We start from the raw sequence: 24,016 nt of genomic DNA on the forward strand, positions 1-24,016 counted from the left end.
GATAAAATGACCATAATTTTGATCACATTTCTAACATTGAATTGCAATATCCTTATACAATTTAGAACGCTTTTTGGGTGTTAAGGACCATCTGCACATTGCTTTATAGAGGATTTCAGTCAATTTATTACTAAAAGTTAACTTTAAAATTTTCTTCCATAAATAAAACAATTTGATAGTAGAATTCAAATCCTCTCCTTATGCCCTTCCTTCAGAATCCACCTCTTGTAGATTTATTTTTTTAATTTCATTTTTATAGTCACAGAGCTAAAATGATATACCACCTTAGCACTGTAATGCTGAAAGAAAGGTTCAACCTGGTAACTAGAAATAAAGATTTGCCGAACCGCAAATAAGAAAGGGCTCCTGTACCTTTAATGGTTGCATGGAAGATGGCATCTCGGCTGCTGTTGCTTGTCAGGCAACCAGGTAACAAACAACACCTGCTGAAATTCCTGTTTCTACACAACAATTAAAGATGCAGGCAATGTCTCCAGTTTTCACACTGGCACCAATCATAATGAAGAAATTAAGGTCAGCAGAAAATATCTGTGGCAAAGGCAACACCCCAAGTTCTATATGTTATCAGTGGAACCACCCAAATATATAGTGAAGGAAACCATGAGAATAAATGCAGACATTTATCCTGACCTGTACTGGAAACTCCTGGGACAGAAAAAAAAACACTGCATACCCTGCAGTGGGTTTAAGAAGTAGTTGTTAACACCTATAAATTCACCTGAAAAATATGGGGAAGAAGGTTGTATGGTGATCAGGAAAAAACATTTTACTAACTATAGTTATAACTCCCATCAAATCCCAAGGATTTTGACAAGTGTGGAAGTATCCTGAGTTAAACTGTTAATTACAGTACGGCCCCTGCAATGCTGTCTTCCTCTTTTCTGATTCCTTTTTATTTACAAAACATTATCAACTTCTCCAATGAGTCACGTAATCTTATGATATGTTCAAAAAGTGACATATCAATTTAGTCACTGCTTTTTTGAGATGAATTCAGGCTTGATTTGACCTTGGGCCCATTTATTTGTCATTTTGGCAGTCCATGCAGAACTCTTGTCCAGCACCACATTTCAAATCAGGTGATTTTCTTTCTTTTGATTTGCTTCATTGCCCAGCTTTCACAACCATACCCAAAAAATTAGAAATATATGATTGTGACTCTTGCATTTGATGGTAGATTTTCAGACTTTACCTAGTTCCTGCACATTTATTTTTCCAAGTCTTAGGAGTTTATCACACGAGACTGGTAAAGCATATCACAAGACAAAAATACTTGTTAATGGGTCCCAGCACATGATATTATGGCAGTTCTGTACTTGCACTGTGTTTGATTTGTGATTAGATCATCTCTTTTCATTGATAGGAAAAACTTGCCAATTATTCCAATATCATTGTAGTTCCATTGTTCTTTGCTGCACTCCCAGTATTGCAAAGTGGAAGGAAGTCTTGTGAAAATGCTGAAACGAGATTGCACAACTACAGCAAAATAGATTTTTACACATACACTTGGTACAGAAAACAAAGCAGTATGAATACTGATTGCTGGATTTGCATCAACAAAGTGCCAGGATCGTGAATTGCACTGAAGTTTGAAAAGCTTGTTCCAATAATACAGTAGAGTCTCACTTATCCAAGCTAAACGGGCTGGCAGAAGCTTGGATAAACGAATATCTTGGATAATAAGGAGGGATTAAGAAAACATCAAATTAGGTCATGATTTTATAAATTAAGCACCAAAATATCATGTTATACAACAAATTTGACAGAAAAAGTTCAATACTCAGTAATGTTATGTTGTATTTACGAATTTAGCACCAAAATATCATGATATATTGAAAACATTGACTACAAAAATGCCTTGGATAATCCAAAACCTTGGATAAGTGAGTCTTGGATAAGTGAGACTCGACTATATATTTCCATTTGCTTAAGCAACGTGATTGCCATAAACAACAAGCTGGTGTAATGATGTTTTTAGTCTTTTCTCCATTTCTCTCTGTGCTGGGTTGGATGTAGTCCTTTCAGACTCTCATTGCAAGTACACAAAAGAGGTCATACTGAATGCAGAAGTGAAGCACTCTATCCTTGTGAACTGCAGAAATGTGGAACCCCAAGGGAGCCCAGCCTGTTTGGTCCTACCCTTCAAGCACGAGCATGAATTAGATACTCTGGTTGAGCAGGAATTTAATTTCGGCTTTCAGCAATCTTGCTGGGTTATCGAAAGCCCTAGTGTGCCACTTCTTTTGAAGCTCAGGTCAAACATTAATTAATTCCTGAGGAGAAGAGTCAGGTTTTTTTGTGTAGCTGCAGTTACAGTACTGGCTATGCTCTGTGCACACACATAATGCAAATCTGGCACTTGGGGAAAGACTAATAAATGGTAAGTGTATGCAAACGAGGCATAATCTAGTCCAGTCACAATAGATTGCAACACTGAAGCTTTGGAGCCTCTGTTTGCTGTCTGGTCTATGTACAAAGATATTGCGATGACCTTGGTTGCTCTGCTCTGTAAAGAGGCAAAACTAGATTTTCTGTTGGTCATAACAAGATATATCACTCAATACTAATATTAAGATTGTCCATTTCCCATTTCTATGTTTGGCTGGGGAACTAAGTAGTGAAAAACACAGATGGAAAGAAAATAAACTCATTTGAAATGTCATGCTTGAGAAGACTACTACTGGACTGCTAAAAAGACAAATCTGTAAGTCCTAGAGCAAATCAAGCCTGAGCTCTCTGTAGAAACCAAGATGATTAAACTGAGATTGTCATACATTGACTGTTGCTTGTTAAAACATCTTTCAGCTTCAGTTACTGTCACTGGCAGTGTGCAAAAAATATATATTCACAGAGCTATACATAGTCACTGAAAATCAGCTGCAATAGTTTTCTTGCAAGTACAAAAAGCCAAGGTTACTCATAGTCTTTTTCTAGAAGATATTTTTTCAGTTGTTATATTTCTCAAGGAAAATTCTCAGAAAGATCTTTGAAATACTTGTGAAATAGACATTCATTCTCTAGGACAAAGTGTCACATATTTTTATGACTGAACAGAATGTTAAACATTGATGTTGCTTTGAATCTGTGCTCTAGTGAACAGATGTTGTTGAGAACATTCCTTCAGAATAAAGAAACAGGTCCATTAGAGAGGGTATGACATGATAGCTCAGGCTCAGATGTCTCATGAAATTGTTCCCATTTTCCCCCCTCTCTTCTTTGGCAATTATGACTAAATTCCTTTACTTTCAGATGCAAGATATGTCTCCTATAGAAGATTGGCCCACTGTTCTCTTAAGTTCTCTTATTTCTTCAGTAAAATCTGCTGTGACAGCTAATTCAAGAGAGAGTCCTTTGCATTGTAGAGCCTGAATGGTGTGGTGGGTTAAGTGAGTGGAGACCAAGATTCATTTCCCCTTTTGGCCATGGAAATCCATTGGTTGACCTTGGGTGAGTCACACATGATCATACCCAGGAACAGGCTTAAAAACCAATACATTTTTTGATTGTTGTTGGACTGGTTAATTATGAGGTAGTGGCATTGGTTTCCCCCTTAATCTAAAAAGTCTTCTCTTTGAAGAAGTTGGGGGTAATTCCCACTCTATCAAGACTTATGTTGCACCCCAGCCAGAATCCACCTTGCACTCAACACCAACCAGGAATCCAAAAGTAGTAGTAAAACAGTTTATTGAGAAAAGCACATATGAAAAGGAAAAAAAAAATCACCACAAGAAATAAGGAAGGCTTTGAATGCAATTTCCTTCTTCTTGGCAGGGGATTGGACTGGATGGCCCATGAGGTCTCTTCCAACTCTATGATTCTAAAATCCAATAAGAAATGGGAAAAATAGTCAATAAGTAATAAGTCCAACCAAACTAGCAATAGGAAAAAACACTCCAAAGGCAATAATCTAAATAGTCCAACTCTATTTAATAAAACAAGGTACAGAAAAACCAGGATCAAAACATGAGCATAAACCCAGGAAAACAAGAATCAAAATATGAACATGAATCCAAAACCAAGACTAAAGAAACTTCTTAAAATATGAATCCAAATTCCCAAGATCTAAAACATGAATTGGAAACACGACTAGAGATCCTCACTGTTATGTAGCATTGCCTGATCTGAATTCTAAAGGAAACAATTATCTGATTCGAGGACCACAAGCCATGGAGTCATGTCTGTGACCTTGACTTGTGAGATTTCCCTTGCTTGTGAGCTGTTTCCCATGGAATCTCTGAGATGTTCTTAATTTGCTTGCTTCTTCCCTAAGATAAAGCCTGAGATTCCTGCTGACCACAGGTGCGTTTTCAGGTGAACTTTCTCGACCATCCAATTCCTTATCTGGGGTTGCTATGAGACGACTAGGCAAAAAGTCTCCACCAGCGGGTGCATCTCTCTGTCTGCTGGACTCTGAGGCAGTTTCACTTTCAAACCCATTCTCACAGACACGATCCAAACTCCCCTCATTGAAAAACCCACCCACTCTTCCAGGCTCTGGAATTACTACCCCCTCATCGTCCTCAGCTGGCTGAACCACAACAACTTGCAGACTAGCAGATTCCATAGTGTTAAAGAAATAACAGGGAGCAGCAGCACCATGATGTGGGAAGGAAAGACAGATAGGGCCAATCAGTTGAGTTTTATGGAGTAGTTGATTCAGAAGGACAGCAGGAGTCTCTGCCTCAGACCAGTAAGCTTTTGTGCTGGTGTCTTAGCTGAATAAATTTCTAGTTTGCAGCTGCTTTATGATCCATGTAACTTCAGAACCAGTACCATGTCTGACAAATTAATTTCTACCTAGGCATTTTCTAGGTCCTCCAGGTAATTCTATTTATATGCTTCTATTGGACATTGAACACATTGCACATTGGAGTACAGTAGAGTCTCACTTATCCAACACTCGCTTATCCAACGTTCTGGATTATCCAACACATTTTTGCAGTCAATGTTTTCAATATATCATGATATTTTGGTGCTAAATTCGTAAATACAATCATTACTACATACCGTGTTTCCCCAAAAATAAGACAGTGTCTTATATTAATTTTTGCTCCCAAAGATGCACTAGGTCTTATTTTCAGGGGATGTCTTATTTTTCCATGAGGAAGAATTCACATTATTGAACAAAAAAAATTGAACATTTATTATATACTGTACAGTAGTTGTCATCACAAACCAGTATAACCAGACAAACTGAATCCTATCAAGAATTTCTTGTTACTAACATTATTTCCATGTATGGTACATACATTTACTGATCCTGCATGCTCTGGTGTTCTGTTCAGCGGGCATGCTTCCAAACACAAACTTTGCTAGGTCTTACTTTCAGGGGAGGCCTTATATTTAGCAATTCAGCAAAACCTCTACTAGGTCTTATTTTCTGGGGATGTCTTATTTTAGGGAAAACAGGGTAGCATTATTGCGTATTGAACTACTTTTTCTGACAAATTTGTTGTTAAACATGATGTTTTGGTGCTTAATTTGTAAAATCACAACCTAATTTGATGTGTAATAGGTCTTTCCTTAATCCCTCCTTATTATCCAACATATTCGCTTATCCAACATTCTGCTGGCCCGTTTATGTTGGATTAATGAGACTCTACTGTACTTAGTGATGTTTAGAGAGATGTCCTCTCCAAGAAATTCCTAGGATCTCCTGCATGACTTTATGGTTTGCTTCTTCCAGAAGTCATTCATTCAACATGATTCACAGTTGTCCATGGTATTGAATATCCATGTGAAGTCCTCATATATGTTTGACATAGATAAGAGGGTCATACTGTACTTTTAGTTTTCTGCTAATACTTCCAAGAGTCTTTCAATTTTAGCTGTACCCTAGCAACAAGAGAGAAGATGTTGTACTCTCCAACATTTGTCAGATGGAAACTAGGGCATGGATAGTCAAGCAACATCAGAGTGTGATCACGAGGGCAAAAGTTATTAATGAGGAAGATCACACAAGCTATTTATTATTATTATATACTATTTTTTTTCTTAAAGAGACTCAAAGTAATGAACAGTGGTTAAAAACAATACAATACAATACCACAAGTTTTCAGGAACTTGTTTTGTCTCAAGTCTATTAGGAAGAACAAGATACTGTCCCCTTTTCTCTTCTCCCCTTGGTTGAGTTAACTACATTCCCCCTTTGAATTCAGTTTGCAGAAACTGAGAATAAATGGAGGACAGAATGAGAGAAATGGAAGGTAGAGAGAGAAACTGTGGCATTTTAAAAAACTGCTGAAAAAGTGGGAGAACAGAAGATAAAATAGGATGGTTCGTGCTAAATTGGGACAATGAATAATAGGTGAAAAAACTGACTTTGACTTATTGTGAAATATGGAGTGCAGCTAGAAGGAAAGTTGCCTCAAAAATATTTATTTGTGTGCATGTGTCACCTTATGGAAAACCTGTGTGTTTTGATTTTTTAAAAGCAAGGAATACACATAGGTGGTCTGCCACTTTCTTTCTCTGAAAAACAGCCTGTAGCACCTGATACTCATTGGTGGTCTCCATCCAAAGACTAATTAGGGCTGATTGCATTTAGCTTCTATGATCTGACAAGGCCTAGTGCAATGGTTCTCAACCTGTAGGCCAAAACACCTGGGGACCCAGAGGTTGAGAACCACTGGTCTAGCGCTTTAAAGTATTTCATTTTTTTGGTCTTATTTTGTACAGAGTTTTGCTAGTGTTCAAGAGAGCAACAAAGGCAGGGACATCTTTAGTCTTGGAGTATTGCAATGGGTCTTATTACTGTGTCACACAAAATTGGATTACTTTCTTCCTTCTTTGGAGAGAGCTGTAGATAGAAAAAGTAAGCAAGGGCATGTACGTGTACCTTTTAGTTTTTTTATTTGCTCCGACCAAGGAAATAAAACAAGCTGTTAATATTCACAAAGCATTGCTAGTGATTCCAAGCCTATACCGATTGCCCAAATACTGGAAATGCTGCTTCTTTGTTGAGTAGTTACTGGAAACTTGTTTTCCATGGTGAGCAAAACAAGGACTTGTTACACAGATCTGGCATCTGATAACCAGGCTGCAAGCAAGCTGTACAGAGCGCTAAAATATAAATAGAAAAAGGGGCAGGGAAGGGGAAGATCGCAGCAGCAAAACTGGCAATGCAACAGTGAACAATAAATCAGACTCTGCATTAGCATAAACACTCCCCTTGAATTTAAGGTGATGGATCCTGGCAGCAGTTAAAACTACCTGTGACTTTTCACAGTCTCCAAATGATTGTTCGGATACATCTTGTTCACAGGTTGACTTGCAAGAATAGCAATAAGGCTTGCCAAATTGATCACGCCACCTGCCTTTCTTTCTGCATAACCTCTTACTGAACTGGTTCTCAGGAAGGCTGTCAACCAGTTGCAGATCTCTTACTTGATTAACTGTCTCCCATTTAACCAATGACTGGAATGGTTTAATTACAGGGAGATATCTTTGCATATTTGCTAGCCTTTCAGTCTATATGCAGAAGGATGAGATATGGCAGGAAGCCTCACATGAAACTGGATGTATTTGAAAAAACACCCCAGTGATTCAGGCCATGAAAGCCTTCAACAACACATTGTTTTTTCTAGCAGGTCATGTCTTCTCGTGATATGTCCAAAGTACAACAGCCTCAATTTATTCATCTTGAATTCTAGGAAGAGTTCAGGTTTGATTTGCTCTAGGATCAATTCATTGGTCTTTTTAATAAGCCACAGTATCCATAGAACTCTTCTCTAGGACCACATTTCAAATGAGTTGATTTTCATCTTATCAGCACATTTCACTGACCAACAATGAATAGAAATTGGAAACATGATGGCATGGTTGATATTGACTTGAATTTTCAATTAAATATCTTTGAACTTCATAGGTCATTTATAGCTGCCCACCTCTAGTGGTTTTTATCTCCATCAGAAGGTCAGCTTGTATAGCTAAATGGGTTCTTGCATTCAGAAAATGTATTTTGATGTTATTTACAAGATATTCGTAACAATTTATTATTGCTGAGAAAAGTGATGTCTCTATTGAGTTTCAGTTCAGTTCAGAATTCAGAGGGGAGACCTTATGACTGAAATGGTTTCAGAGCTTCAGTGTTGCAAGTCTTGACCATGGGTGCATCTATACTAGATGTTTTGCAGTTCAACACTGCTTTATTGGCCATGGCTGAGAAGTATCAGCCAACAGTGAAAGAGAGTGACATCTCTGGCCCATCCCCCATTTGGATATCAGCCAGCATGCCAATGCCTTAAATCAAGAAATAGTTTTCTAAGATCTACAGAGATACTTGCAGCAACACCTCAGCAAGCAAGTGTCCAAAAGTGGCAGGCTAAAACCCGGAACCTCAAGCCATGGCTGATACCAAATGAGAGACTTTCTTCTGGGCACACAGAAGACTGGCCGATTTGGAAGGCCCTGAACAAACTGTGCTCTTGCACTACAAGATGCAGAGCCAGTGTTAGGAAATGGGGTTAAAAAATTAGAGTCCATGAGAAGAGCAAACCACAGACCACCAATTCCAATGCAGCCTGAGCCCTGCCACATGCACCACGGAGGACCTTCTGATAGCAATGCCAGAGGCACTCCAAGTGGCCAGCTTCTGGTCAAAGGACATTTCGTATAATACCAAGTTTTTTAAAACTTTGTGTTTTTTAAATACATTACAACTGTACCTTCAGCTTGCTTCTGACACAATAAATAAATAAATTGGTCATGGCTCAATGCTATGGAATCATGGGTGCTTGGTTTTGCAAGGTATTTAGCTTTCTCTGTCAAAGCTTACTAATGCCTCACTAAACTACAAATCCCAGAATTCCATATCACTGACTCATGGGTTAAAGTGTTTTCTAATTGTATTACTTCTACAGTGTAGATGCAACTTATCTCACATGTAATGTGAAATGATACAACCCAGAGGTAAGAATCACAAATGGCATAACTCCTTTCTGTTTACAGATTCCACCCCCTTCCCCCACACACAAATATCACCACCGAGACTTTGTATTTATAGATCCCCCCCCCTTGTCAACTAAGCTGTTTTGGGCATATGTCTTTGAAAGCTTTCCGCCCCTTATCTGTCTCAATCCTGGCTCTTTTTCTAGACTCACAGACATCTAACTCCCTACCATATGTGAGATTTCATCACTCTTGATTTTTTACTTTCCAGAGATCATCTGTTATTTGTCAGTGTGTGCTTTACAACCGTGAAAAGTGGTCCTTGTAATTGAAGTTCTTTGGCTGGGGAGATTATAAACAGGACATTGGCAGTATATACTCAGAAGCAAATCCCTTTCATTCAACAGGCTTCCTCTGCAGTAAGCAAGGTTTAAGATTGCACATTTCCCTCCACTTTTCTTTAATAAACTAAGATTCCACTTCACCTGGAGTTTTAAGTATATTAAAATTATGTTTGTAAAAGCTGCCAAAATAAATTTCCAGTATAAAACTCAATTACATTTTTCTCTGAAGATGTTTTTTCAAGATCATTTAAAATTGAGGTATCATCTCTTAACATTCTCTTGTTCTTAGTGATTAAAGAGCAATATAATTTGTTGGTATTATTATATCTTGTGGGTAAACTCTCCCTGAGTTTAGTGAGAATGACTTTAGTGAATATTAGGCAGCCTCAGGTGATTGCCTTTGGCAGCTGCTTCCCAATTATTCTCATGAATTTTCATGTTGCTTTCATCTGTTGAAGGACAAAACTGTAAACAACACATAGTCTGCCTTGGGTCCTGTTTACATGAAAAAAATTGTACTCACCTCATAGGTGCTGCAGTCCAGACATATGTTGTCTTTAATTATTCACTTGCAGTGCAGTTTTGGGGACTTTAATTCAGCTTTCAAATAACTTTCCTTTTACCCCAGGTCATATGTCTATATCTGCATGCATAATAGAGAGGGGAGATAAGTAGAGTATCCATGGTTACGTGGCCATAAATAGTGTGAACAACTGAAAATGTGGTGAGATGATCTGAGCACCTAACAGAGAAGTGAATCTGGCAAGGGGAAATCTATCTCCAGTTATGGTAATATTGACTATGATGTGTGTGGCATTAATTGGACCACTGTGGGGTCAATGCAGATCAGGAAAATGTGTTTCTAAATAGATTTTGTTTCAGTGTAGATGACCCCTTGCATCCCCAAATGTAGCTTGTTGATTTAAGAAGTTGGATGATGACAGTGGTGAACTTCAGTTTTTGGTTATGAATCTGGGCAAGGAATGGGTGCCATCTAGCCTTGTGTGAAATATCTTGGGGTGGCCCCCTAAAAATGAGATGCTGTCAAGAATTGTTGTTGTGAAGCTGAGATTCAGCTACTTGCCAAGGGAGTGGGCTGAGAGTTTGGTGCCCGGTGCAACCCACTACCTTGAAGACCAGATCAAATTGGGGTTGAAGGCAAAAGGAACAGAGGTTTATTGCTTTCAGGCATGAAAGGATGTCTGATATAGAGCTTGCGCTCAAAAGACCGGACTTGAAGCATGCAGTACAGTACACGACATTTTATTCTCTCTGACAGCCATTCAAAGTCCCCGTGCCCTTCCCTGATTGGTCAGAAACTGGCCAGGTTTCAATCCAGGCTCCTGTTTGCTGGGGAATCCTCATGACATCAAAGGCGGATAGAGTTTCCTCCATGGCGGGAAAAATGAATAACTGTCACTTGTCAGTTTGAAGCCAGAGTTGTTTGGAAGGTTGGCTCTGGGGAAGGGGCGCACAGCCAAAAATGTGTTGAGGAAATATATAAAATAGTCCACGATGAAACTGTTGACCCAGTCCGGTTTGCACAAAAGGAAGATACAATGGGTTGTTATGTAGATACAAACAGTTCAATGTAAAGCATACAGATTTACTTTATATGCTGTTGGCAGTGGTTCATCTCTGGACTCCCTTGGGAGGTTGATGGAACTAAACTTTCCAACTGGCATTGTCTCCTCCAGATGAACCCACCCCATAATAGGTGGGGACCCCACAGAGGCACACATAAATATAATATATTATCTCAGTTTTCCCAAAAGACAAGCGCTGGACTGTACAAGCACAAATATGATTTCCCACTCCAGCGTATCTTAGTTATTTTTAATACATAACCTATATATGGAGGTCCCAAAGGGTAATAGCCATTTAAGTGTTATAAATGATTTTTAAGAAGACAGAGATTTATAGTTCTGGAACCATGAGCAAAACTCCTTCTGTTAAGGAATTTGTAGATAGGCCTTTTGTCTGGGATTAGTGTACACACATTTCTTCCTCAGCTTCCCTCAAGTGTTGTATTGGTGAAATTAACTAATCCCTTCTGGAATGTGTAGTTTCCTGGCTGGACTACTAGAAAGTAAGTCCATTGCAGGCTGGGGAAATGTTAATATTTTAATATTGCAACACTTCATAAAGTAAACAAATCATACAATTAATATATGATTCCACTTATCCAGGGGTTTTATCAAAATCCATAATTTTGGTCCCAAACCTGTCCTCAACTTATATGTGAAGTTACCTTATACATGAGTACGTATGGGTTTTTGTGTGTATGTCAGGAGTGACTTGAGAAATTGTAAGTTGCTTCTGTTGTGAGAGACTTGGCTGTCTGCAAGGATGTTGCCCAGGGGACGCCCGGATGTCTGATGTTTTACCATCCTTGTGGGAGGCTTCTTCCATGTCCCCGCAGACAGAGGGAACCCATCCACTCTCCCCAGATTTGAATCACCGAGCTGACGGTCAGCAGTCCTGCTGGCACAAGGGTTTAACCCATTGTGCCACCGAAACTCCAGTATATATGGTACTTTCTGCTTTCAATATACTGTATAAAACTGGTATCCAGGAAACCAGTATATATGATTTCACTTAATGTGTCTGAAACAGTATGTTTTTTTACGTTCTCTAAAAAACATTCTAGGGGCTCCTGGTGGCACAGTGTGTTAAAGCACTGAGCTGCTGAACTTGCGGACCAAAAGGTCCCAGGTTCAAATCCCGGGAGAGGAATGAGCACCCGCTGTTAGCCCCAGCTCCTGCCAACCTAGCAGTTTGAAAACATGCAAATGTGAGTAGATCAATAGGTACCGCTCCAGCGGGAAGGTAATGGCGCTCCATGCAGTCATGCCAGCCACATGACCTTGGAGATGTCTATGGACAACGCTGGCTCTTCAGCTTAGAAATGGAGATAAGCACCAACCCCCATAGTCGGTCATGACTGGATTTTACATCAGGGGAAACCTTTACCTTTAAAGCATTTCTATGGTATGCTTCTGCTGGAAATTGACCACCAGTTCACATTAGAGGGCATAGAAATGCTAGGGGGGTTCTCTCTAGGCATTTTAGCTCCTCCAGTGTGATTCAATACAATATTTCCATCAGAAGTTATTCATTTTAATAGTGTTCACTATTATCTGCAGTTTCGCATTTCCACAATGTATTCCCCATGGATTTAAGAGTCTACTTTTCTTTTGCTTGTCTCCTTTGCCCCTAAGCAAAGGGAGGCAGCTTTCAATTTGTGAAATGTTGAAGGGCATGGAGGAAAAACTAGCTGTAACTATTTTAAATTTCTCGGGCACAGTTCTAGGAATACTGTGTGCGTTGGCAGTGGAAGATGGAGTAGGACACTGCAGCTAGCAAGTATTTTTGTTCTCTCCGTTTCCTTTGTATTTCTCTTGCCATAGCCTGCTTGGCTAGTTTGTACCTTCTCATGTGCTTTTTAATTAAAGCCAATTGCTGAACATTCATAAAATACACAATCAGTATTCTGATGACTGCAGAGAGATGTACAGCCCTGTTTTTTCTGCACGATGAAAGAAGTTTCACCAAATACTGCAGCGTCTAGTCTCGTTTTTGTTCTTCGCATTTCGATACAGGCCTTTGTAAGGTCAATGACTCTTTGAAAAAGTAAGGAAAACATGGATGCATGCCCGGCTTATAACTTGCTGATGCTGCAGTTCTCTGAAGCATGTACAGGACATTGCTAAAGGGAGGGGGGATGGGAGGGGGGAAAAAGAGCAAGTTCTGCAATCTATTATGCAGCATTTAATGGTACATTTAAAACTATAAACCTTATCCAGCCATTTGTGATCTATAAAAATATGCTGGATGCTGCTGTACAGCAACAGTCTTCCTAAATAACCATATACATGACATTGGGAAGGATTTGGTGGTGTGGATACTAGCAGAAATGATTTTATTTATCTGGGGTGGCCACTGTCCTTGAACCATTTCTTTCTGTGTGACCATACTTAATGAAAGAATTTCAACATAACTTCCATTTTGTGATATGGTTTCAATGGTGTGGCATAGCTAAGGGCCATAGGGTCAGAGAACTGGATTTTATAAAAATTAGCCTGGACAATATTATCACCTCCCCATTGCCACCCTCTTCAGGCTTTTCTGTCAAAAACTGTTAAGGTAGTTCCCCCATCAAACATACTGTATATACTCAAGTATAAGCCTAGTTTTTCAGCCCTTTTTTAGAAGTGAAAAAGCCCCCCTTGGCTTATACTCAGGTGAGGTATATTTATTATTTTTCTCTATTATTATTGGTATTGTTAGTAGGTAAAGGTAAAGGTTTCCCTGACGTTAAGTTCAGTCATGTCCGACTCTGGGGGTTGGTGTTCATCTCCATCTCTAGCCGAAGAGCCGCTGTTGTCCGTAGATTCCTCCAAGGTCATGTGGCCAGCATGACGGCATGGAGCGCCGTTACCTTCCCACCGGAGCGGTACCTATTGATCTACTCACATTTGCATGTTTTCGAAATGCTAGGTTGGCAGGAGTTGGGGCTAACAGCAGGTGCTCATTCCGCTCCCGGGATTTGAACCTGGGACCTTTCAGCCCACAAGTTCAGCAGCTCAGCGCTTTAACACACTGTGCCACCAGGGGCCCCTTTGTATTGTTACATTTATTATTTTACTCTATTTATTATTATGTTTATTATTTTACTGCATTTATTGTTATTATTATTACATTTATTATTTCACTATTTTTATTAAAAGGATACATAAGCATGTCCAAGCTTTCACTATATTGGATTAATTTAATGACTGCAGTGGCTGTGAGCTTTTTCTTCCTAATATGCATGCAAGTGTATCCACCTCAAACAATAGCTTTTCTTATTTTCCTGTCAAATTTACCACCCGTTCTGATTGGGCAATTGTGCTTTAACAGCCTTGTGTGATAAAGTGCATAGAGCAGATCTTTTCAAATTGTGTACTCAACATAGTGTGTCAGCTGTAGCACGTAAGTGTGTTGCATGAAGTCTCTGAGTCTTTGCAAAATACGCTGTAAATGTTATGCAGATTTTGATTAGTGTTTTCCATTATTTTGAATTCTTACACATATTTACATATTGTTTCCCATAAATGACAGAAATATTGGCAATTTATGTTATTATCTTACCTACAGTATATGCATTTAAAATATAAAATAAAGATTTTCATGAGAAATATTGTGTCCTCATACAGTTTATTATTACAATGTATGTATGTGCCTTGATGTCTGGTTTGCTAGTAAAACTGATTTACTGTGTTGCAAAATGATGCTTGTCCAAAACATGTGTCACCAACATGAAATGTTTGGAAAACCTTGCTATAGAGGAACAGACATGGAGTTGCTGCTATTGCACTGACACACCATCCAGCCCTTTCTAGTGAAGGCAACAGCCTCACTCTATGTAACTGGAAGAGGGTCAGTCCTCACCATTGAGCACAAAAAAGCATTCATGTTCTTCAGTCCCACACCTCCCCGTTTTTAATTTTATGCCTGCAATTAAATAGCCATAAGTCTGAACTGAAATTAATGTGAGGTCCACTCGCATAAACCTCTTTACATTCCTCCTTTCTGAGCCGCTAATCCCCAATAAATCGCCCCTGATTTTCTCAACCAACTTAGCCAAGGTTGAAGCTTTATGCCTTAAGGATTTGTCATTTCCCACCAGTTTTAATCCTAAACTGGGATGTATGGGTGGGCTTGAAGGAACTGAAGAGCGGACTGGAGGCAGGGAGAAGCCCTCGGGAAGTCAGGAGATATTTTAACTTCAAAATCAAAAGTGTGGTTCATCCCTTTCTCTTTAATACATAGCTGGGCGAGCAGTTACAGCAAGGGCTGCAATCTGTTGGGAGATACACATGGGTCTGGCACCAATTCTGCCCATTATTCATATGAAAGATTCACTATCTTCCTTTCTGCCACTTTTTCAGCTTACTTCAGTTTCTGCAAAATTATTTCTGAGTACAAAAGTGGTTTGTATAAAATTAACTCAGCCCTAGGGAGAGGTCTGGTGGAAAGTCACCTTTCATAGGTTATTGTTGTTTATTCGTTCAGTCACTTCCGACTCTTCGTGACTTCATGAACCAGCTCACTCCAGAGCTCCCTGTCGGACATCACCACTGCCAGTCTCTTCAAGGATACCATCCATCCACCTTGCCCTTGGTCGGCCTCTCTTCCCTTTTCCTTCCATTTTCCCAAGCATCATTCTCTTCTCCAAGCTTTCCTGTCTTCTCATTATGTAGCCAAAGTATTTTATCTTTGCCTTTAATATCCTTCCCTCCAGTGAGCACCCAGGCATTATTTCCTGGAGTATGGACTGGTTGGACCTTCTTGCAGTCCAAGGCACTCTCAGGATTTTCCTCCAACACCACAGTTCAAAAGCATCTATTTTCCTTCACTCAGCCTTCTTTATGGTCCAGCTCTCACATCCATATGTTACTATGGGGAATACTATTGCTTTAGCTATGGAGACCTTTGTTGCCAATGTGATGTCTCTACTTTTTACTATTTTATTGAGATTGGTCATTGTTCTCCTCCCAAGAAGTAAATGTCTTCTTAGGTAGCTTCATAAGTAGCTCAGGCAAAAGCATCCTTCCCTAGCTTGTGTGCTCTTCCCTGTTAATAATGTTTGCCATCTTGACCACCCTCTATATTGCTTGGCTGCACTTATCCCAGTTTTCTTTTGTAGTGATTTCTTGAATGTGTACTAGGGCTGCCTCTGATTGGCTCAGAGACAGAAGTGGATTCACACTTTCTCCAATGGGTCTGCAGATCCTAGCTGGCACTCTTTAGGACCAATGAGGAATTGGTGTGGCAATTTCCAATTGTTTTGTACTGTTCTGCTCTTCTGTCAAATATACTATAAATAAACCCATGCATTCGCAGTTGGGGTATGTCAGTATTTTGGAGTGCTGTCTCCACTGACATCCTCTTTGGCCATTGAGAATAAAGCCTTTGATTTTGCTTTCAGCCCATCTGTCTCTTACTTGGTTCTTTAAAAGCTTGGCGCTCCATGGTTTTAGCAAAGCTAAAATCACATAACAAGTGTTTAAGAACCACAAATAAAGAGACTGCTATTTTTTAAATCTGAGAGAACATCCTTCTAGGAATTTCTAGGTCTTCCAGCATTATTCTATGGTCAATTCCCACTGGAAGCTCTTCAGAAGGCAAAACCACACATGGGAAGGAATGACTGTTGTGCAACATATGATTTCACTAATGCACTAATATCTGATACATTCTAGCTAAATTTAAAAAGTCAGAAAGAGATTGTTGACAGAGGGAGGCTTATCCAGTAAAAAAAAAAACAATTTCTGGAAGTACAGTAGAGTCTCACTAATCCAAGCTTCGCTTATCCAAGCTTCTGGATTATCCAAGCAATTTTTGTAGTCAATGTTTTCAATATATCGTGATATTTTGGTGCTAAATTCGTAAATACAATAATTACAACATAACATTACTGCGTATTGAACTACTTTTTCTGTCAAATTTGTTGTATAACATGATGTTTTGGTGCTTAATTTGTAAAATCATAACCTAATTTGATGTTTAATAGGCTTTTCCTTAATCCCTCCTTATTTTCCAAGATATTCGCTTATCCAAGCTTCTGCCGGCCTGTTTAGTTTGGATAACTGAGACTCTACTGTATCAAGACTTTTCCAGTACTTTTACCAAACTGGGATTTCATAAATAACTTTGTTGTTTTTGTTGTGCGTTGTCAAATTGTTTCTGTCCTAAGGTGACCCCCATCACAGGATTTTCTTGGCAGGATTATTCAGAAGCTGTTTGCCATTGCCTTCCTCTGAGGCTGAGAGAGTGTGACTTGCCCAAGGTTTCATGGCAGAGTCCCCACACAGCCATGATTTGAACCCTAGTTTCCAACTATTTTTGCATGTCTTAAGCAGAGCTGTAACAAATCCAATTAATTTCAAGTCCAGTTTGTCAGGGTTTTAGTTGATCCTTTCATACAGTTGCCATGCTAAATATATGAAAAACAATACCAAATAAAAAATCTCTTCCTCTATAATTATGCCACATGTCAGAAAAATGCAAGAGGTACATGTATGCCTTTACTGAACACTAGGGAAAGAGGGCTCTAATGAGAAAGGTTTGCAGGCAAGAAAAACTATCAGCTGCTTTGCAGAGATAACCGCTAACTGACAAAGTCTGGAAGCAATACGTATTTGGTTTAGGAAAGTATCAAGTATCTCACAAAACAACGTTGTAATGGAAAATCCTTATGAAAAGCACATAATCTTGAAACAAGTTTTGATCTTGAAACAAGACACAGTAAATGGTTACTGATTAAAAGATGCACACTCGTAAAAAACGTATATTTATTTTCTGAGAACTCTCCCTTATGTGGCCTGTGAGAAAAGCTTGAAGGAAAAATGGCATACTTCTGCCCACTTCCTCAGTTGGAAAGCTAAGACAAAAATGCTCAACAGAATGTAAGACGGCTTCAGCTATCCACTGTCATGCCAGCCTTGAATGGCCTGGATTTGTATTTTAGTGAAGCACAGCCTTCTTTGGCAGATAAGACTAAAGACTTTGTAAAACTACAACTTCCAGGATTCCGTAGCATTGAGACATGGCAATGGTGTCAAACTATATTAACTCAACAGTGTAGAAGCACCCCTAGTCATCTTTTAGCTGGAGACAGAAGAGAGTTTTTCCTCTCATATTTTTGAGCAGCTGGGTATCTTCAAAGAGGCTCGAGCTTCATGTGGTATAACAAGGCCTTTCATCCAACATGTCACAACTTTCCTATCTTTCACCTGAGATGGCCTCCTTGGCTGGCACTGATTTTAATCTTCTCCAATTTTATTTCAAAACCATAACTTGGTTTTGTATTGCAGTCATCAGGCCTTGTGTCAGAGCCTAGCAACCACCATGCCATGCTAGTGCTTCCAGGTTGCAAGAGAAATGGGAAAAGAGAGACAATATTTTACTCCCCAAAACCAAGGATCAGCTTCGCCCAAACAAATGCACTGCCATTCAATATTGTGGAAAGCAAGCAGTGAAGATGAAGCGGTTCTTTTTCTCCCCATGGTAGCAGCAATCCATATGTCTGCCTCCTCATCTGTCAGTCTAGAGTAACAATGATCTTCAATTCTTGCTCCATGATGGAAGGATGAAGAGGGTTTAACCCCAAAGCCTCTTGCTTCTCAAAATTCACACTTAATTGACAATAATTAGCATTAGCCTTTGGGAAGCAGAGTGCTTGTGCTAAAACCCAGAGGTATCCAATAGTGACTGACAGGTGAAGGAATAGGAAACTAAGACTGGTAGAAACTGAGGAACAAGAAGAGAAAAGTTGTTCTTTTAAGATCTGGATTGCTTCAGCTTCATTTTTTGTGCTCACTAAAGCAGGGTAAAACGGAAGAAAAAGATGTTCCTCCGCGCATCCTTGATAATCCCTTATTTCCAGCACATAATTTCCAATATGAGAGCAGCTGCAATTTAAGCCTTGCTAAAAGTTGTGTTCGAAAACATGCCAATGTGAGTAGATCAATAGGTACCGCTCCGGTGAGAAGGTAACGGCGCTCCATGCAATCATGCTGGCCACATGACCTTGGAAGTGTCTAAGGACAACGCCGGCTCTTCGGCTTAGAATTGGAGATGAGCACCAAACCCCAGAGTCAGACATGACTGGACTTAATATCAGGGGAAACCTTTACCTTAAAAGTTGTGACAACTGTAAAACTTTGTCCCCAGATGTGTGGGCTGGTGGAGACTACACAAAATACAAATGTACCAAGATGATGTGTAAAGGCACCTATTGATGCGTAGTCCAGTCAATGTCTGAATGAGAGGCTGCCTGGAAGACAAATGGGTACCGAAAGAGAATCAGAAAACCACAATCAGGGAATATGTGGATCTCCAGGTGTTGTTTTATCTCAATTCCCAACAACCCTAGCTGCTATAGGGATTGGTGGGATATGCTGGAAGTTGCAGTCCACAACCTGGTATAAATAATTGGATAGACTATGTAAACTTACTAGTGCATATACTGTATCTGCTATCGCCCAGGTATCTCTAGGACCACTGCCCACCTTTTCCCCTTCTCCAGCTCTGAGAATGCCTAGCTAACAATGTTCCTTTTCTTTCCCTCTCTCTTCTCTGGGCCCAAAAGGGATGGGGTTTCTTAGTTCAAACCCATCCATTATTTTAAATTGGATAATGAAGGGTATGTGTGCTAGGGTTGGTCCAGACCCATAAAGCCAAGGAGGAGCCTTTGTGGTACAAACAGACAAACCAACACACATCGTACATACTTGGACTTTTATATATACAGATGCTTAGGCTCATAATTCAACCACTAATCCTTTTGTAGACAAAACTGTAGCACTCTCCACAAAATGTGCATAAAGGAGCCTGGGAGAACCACAGTGTTTGAAGGACCCAAAAAAAAGAAAAAAAGAGAAAAAAAGAGAGAAAGAGAGGAAACCAGTGGAGAGGGAAAGGGTGGAGTGTTGCCAAAAGGCATGGCCAATTGATTTATTGTTATGTGCCTCCACATTGTTTTTGACTTATGTTGCCCCATGTAGCAGTTTTAAAAACAATGTTTTCATTGGAATGATTGCTGAATGCTCTTTAAACTTTTGTACTAAATATAGTTTTACTTGTTTTGTTTTTAGTACAGTATGATTAATACAGATAGAGTAAGATGCCCATATCTGCATGACTGGTGTCCATGATTTCATTCATTCTTATTTGCAAACATTTATTTATTTTTATCCATTTCACTTTTCTTTCAAATGAGAGTCAAGATGGCTATGGCTTCTCTAGATACTTTCATGGTCCTTCAGTGTGACTCCATGGTACTCTTGGGCTGGATGTCCTTCATTTCAGTATGGTTATTCACCCTAACGGCGCTCCATGCAGTCATGCCGGCCACATGACCTTGTGTCTACGGACAACGCCGGCTCTTTGGCTTAGAAATGGAGATGAGCACCAACCCCCAGAGTCGGTCACGGGTGGACTTAACGTCAGGGGAAAACCGTTACCTATCCACATAAAATCTGGGAACATATCCACCATGGATATGAGGGTCATATAGTATTGTACATCATTTTGAGAGAAAGGAAGGATAGAAATATTTCGAAGTTTAGAGACTACTGATTATCTGTTCCTGCATGACAGGAGGTTAGGCTGGATGGCCCTTGGGGTTTCCTCTAACTCTAAGTAAAGATAAAGGTTTCGCCTTGACATTAAGTCTAGTTGTATCTGACTCTGGAGGTTGATGCTCATCTCCATTTCTAAGTCGAAAAGCCGGCGTAGTTGGTAGACACCTCCAAGGCCATGTGGCCAGCATGACTGCATGGAGCACCGTTACCTTCCCGCTGAAGCGATACCTATTGATCTACTTACACTGGCATGTTTTTGAATTGCTAGGTTGGCAGAAACTGGGGCTAACAGCAGGAGCTCACCCCACTCCCTGGATTCAAACCTCCAACCTTTTGGTCAGCAAGGTCAACAGCTCAGTGCTATGTCACTGGGGGCTCCTTCCGACACTATGATTTCATAATTTTGTTATTCTCCTGTGTAGGTTTCCTAAAGGAATAAATAATGTTTTGTTGAGCATCCAGAGTACTTACTCCTGTTTTATAGCGATAAGCTCATAACATAACATGCTAGCAGTGCCCTGCTAGGAAAAATACAAATATTCTGACAAGAATAATTTTTCAAGTGGAGTCCATAGCCCTCCTGTTGCTCTGTCAATTGATGCTGTGGAGTTTTATAACCTCCATGTCTCCTTGTATAAACCGCTTACCAGTCTGAACAGTACAGTAACTCCGTTTTATGGTCTCATTTATTGCTGTGAGACACTGTCTTTCCTGCTATTCTCATCACCTGAATACTGGCTTCTTATATGTTTTTGTCTTTGAAATGATACTCTGTTAAATCTGAGCTCCAAAGAAAATGACTTCTTTTGATTCGGGCTGTCTCAAACCAGTTGGGAAGTTAATGTTTACTTTGATAATGACATGCATTTGTGATCTGGTGAAAAAATGAAGTACTGGAACAATAATTCGCAGATAATTTCTTTAGTAACACCATGTTCGGAATGATCTTTTGTTATAAGAAAGGGGAATTGGATATGCTCCTTTGAAGCCCCATGCACACCAGATGTGTTTGGAAGTTTCTTCACAAACCATACACAACCTTAATAATAAACAAGGAGTATGTACACTTTTTCAGTGCAACATCTGGTGTGTGTATTGGTGGCTGTGTGTGTGTGTGTGTGTGTGTGTGTGTGCTTTCAAGTCACCTGTTGACTTATGCTGACCCCATGAATTTCATAAGGTTTTCTTTGGCCAAGACAACCCAGAGGTGGCTTTGTCAATTCCTTTCTCTGAAATATACCCCTGAAATATATCTGGTATTCAGCCCTCTGGAAAGGCTCCGGTATATTTGTTTCAATGTCCTTCTAATCATTCAAATAGTAAAAATGAGCCACAGCAGGGGATATTTTTAGAAAACAGTCCGTTAGCCAAACCTAATATTTTACAAACATGTGAAATGGACGCTTTTAAATTCTGACCCCCATCTGGTTTGAGACAATGATGTTTATGAAAAGGCCTTGCTATCAATTATGTGATTCCCACTACGAAACAGAAGACTGACCTGTGGTCAAATAGCAAACTCTATGGAATTGTCATTACACAGTCAAATAGAAGCAGTTGAATGGCCAATGTCAGGATCTGCTCAAGTTCTTAAACAAGGAACCTCCTGGATGAAACTCAGATTTAGCCTAAATTGTGCATCTGGTACATTTCAGTATCTCAAGAAGAGAAGGAGTATGCTGCATCAGTCATACAATTGGGTTGCTGTGAGTTTTCCAGGTTGTAAGACCTGGAGAATGGGTTTGCAATGTATCCTGTATTGAAAACATCCTGTAACAATCTCCTTAATGCTGCTTACTCATTGTAGGACTGTTGTTGGAGGCTTTCATGACCAGAATCACTGGGTTGCTGTGAGTTTTCCGGGCTGTATGGCCATGTTCAAGAAGCATTTTCTCCTGACGTTTCGCCCACATCTATGGCAGGCATCCTCAGAGGTTGTGAGGTCTGTTGGAAACTAGGTAAGTAAGGTTTATATATCTGTGGAATGTCCAGGGTGGGAGAAAGAACTCTTGTCTGTTTGAGGCAAGTGTGAATGTTGCAATTGGCCTGCTTGATTAGCATAGAATGGCTTTGAAGCTTCAAAGTCTGGCTGATTCCTTCCTGGGTGGATCCTTTGTTGGGAGGTGTTAGCTGGCCCTTTCTTGTCTGGAATTTCCCTGTCTTCTGAATGTTGTTCTTTATTTACTCTCCTGATTTTGGAATTTTTAAAATACTGGTAGCCAGATTTTGTTCATCTTCATGGTTTCCTCCTTTCTGTTGAAATTGTCCATGTTTGTGGATTTCAATGGGTTCTCTGTATAGTTTGACATGGTGGTTGTTAGAATGGTCTCAAATAATATGCTGTGTCCAGGTTGGCTCATCAAGTTTTCTGCTATGGCTGACTTCTCTGGTTGGATTAGTCTGCAGTGCCTTTCATGTTCCTTGATACATGTTTGGGCACTGCGTTTGGTGGCCCCTATGTACACTTGTCCACAGCTGTATGGTATACAGTAGACTCCTCTAGATATATAAACCTCACTTGCCTAGTTTCTAACCTCTGAGGATGCCTATCATAGATATAGGTTAAATATCAGGAGAAAATGCTTCTGGAACATGGCCATACTTCCCAGAAAACTCACAGCAACCCAGTGATTCTGGTCATGAATGCCTCCGACAACAGTCCTGCAATGAGTAAGCAGCATTAAGGAGATTGTTACAGGATGTTTTCAATACAGGATGCATTGCAAACCCATTTTCTTAGAAAGCAGGAACATACCTGGATAGCCCCAATTCTTATTGCATTATCCTCCTGAAAGCACTTTTAAACAGAAGTACATATATCCTGGGTTATTTTAATTTCCACTGACTATGCCCCCATAGATCTGAAGTTTCCACAGGTCTGAGTGTTACAATCTCCTTCCTTACCTCAAGAAGCCTTGAATTTGGTAGAAATTTGAGGCTATAAAATTCATGATCAGCTGTGCAGCATCAGATGTGACCACCTAGGAAAACAAAGGCATTCCCCGAGTTATGAACATCTGACTTACAAATGACTCATAGTTACAAATGGGGATGAGACAACAACAAGTGAGATAAATCTTCCCCTAAGAAGGAAAATTCACTCCTGAAAGAGTTATCGTGGGGAAGAAGTATCTCAGCTGAAACTTTATCACCAATCCTTGTTCCATAATAAGCTACATTTTCCAAAATCCAATTATTGCAGGGCCAGAAAGTAAGGTGAAATCTTCTGAACAGGGATACAGACAATAAAACAAACACCACCCTTCCCTATGCTTTCCAAAGCTCTCTCTTTCTCTCCCTGCTCCCTGCTCTCTACATATGTTTGTTTGGAGTTACATTTAAAATGTACTTATTCCAACTTGCATAAAAATTCAATTTAAGAACAAACCTACAGAACCTATCTTGTTCATAACTTGGGGGACTGCCTGCCTGTAATTGCACTGACTTGTAAAAAAGGCTTTTGAATCCATCCTTCATGGCCTGGCATTTGATCACTGCTTGTTGGCAAGTTCCAACTAGTGAAGGATGCTGCCAACAGGCATTGCTCAATGTACTGGGCAGCACAACAGCCTGGGTTTCTCAGCATGATGCTGTGCAATGCACACACATTAGCCTAACAACAGAACCCTA

General features: G+C 39.8%; 1 long non-coding RNA gene across 1 annotated transcript; it reads right to left on the reverse strand.

The window, feature by feature from the left end:
* Positions 1 to 509: 509 nt before the first annotated feature.
* Positions 510 to 23,369, reverse strand: LOC134297340 (uncharacterized). Its single transcript, XR_010004046.1, has 3 exons — positions 23,291 to 23,369; positions 9,778 to 9,897; positions 510 to 3,838 (listed from the first exon to the last, which is right to left on the reverse strand). It is a non-coding gene; the product is annotated as an uncharacterized LOC134297340 (long non-coding RNA).
* Between the last annotated feature and the right edge of the window lie 647 nt (positions 23,370 to 24,016).

Source organism: Anolis carolinensis, chromosome 3 (genome assembly GCF_035594765.1).
Source record: "Anolis carolinensis isolate JA03-04 chromosome 3, rAnoCar3.1.pri, whole genome shotgun sequence".
Classification (NCBI taxonomy): Eukaryota; Metazoa; Chordata; class Lepidosauria; order Squamata; family Dactyloidae; genus Anolis; species Anolis carolinensis.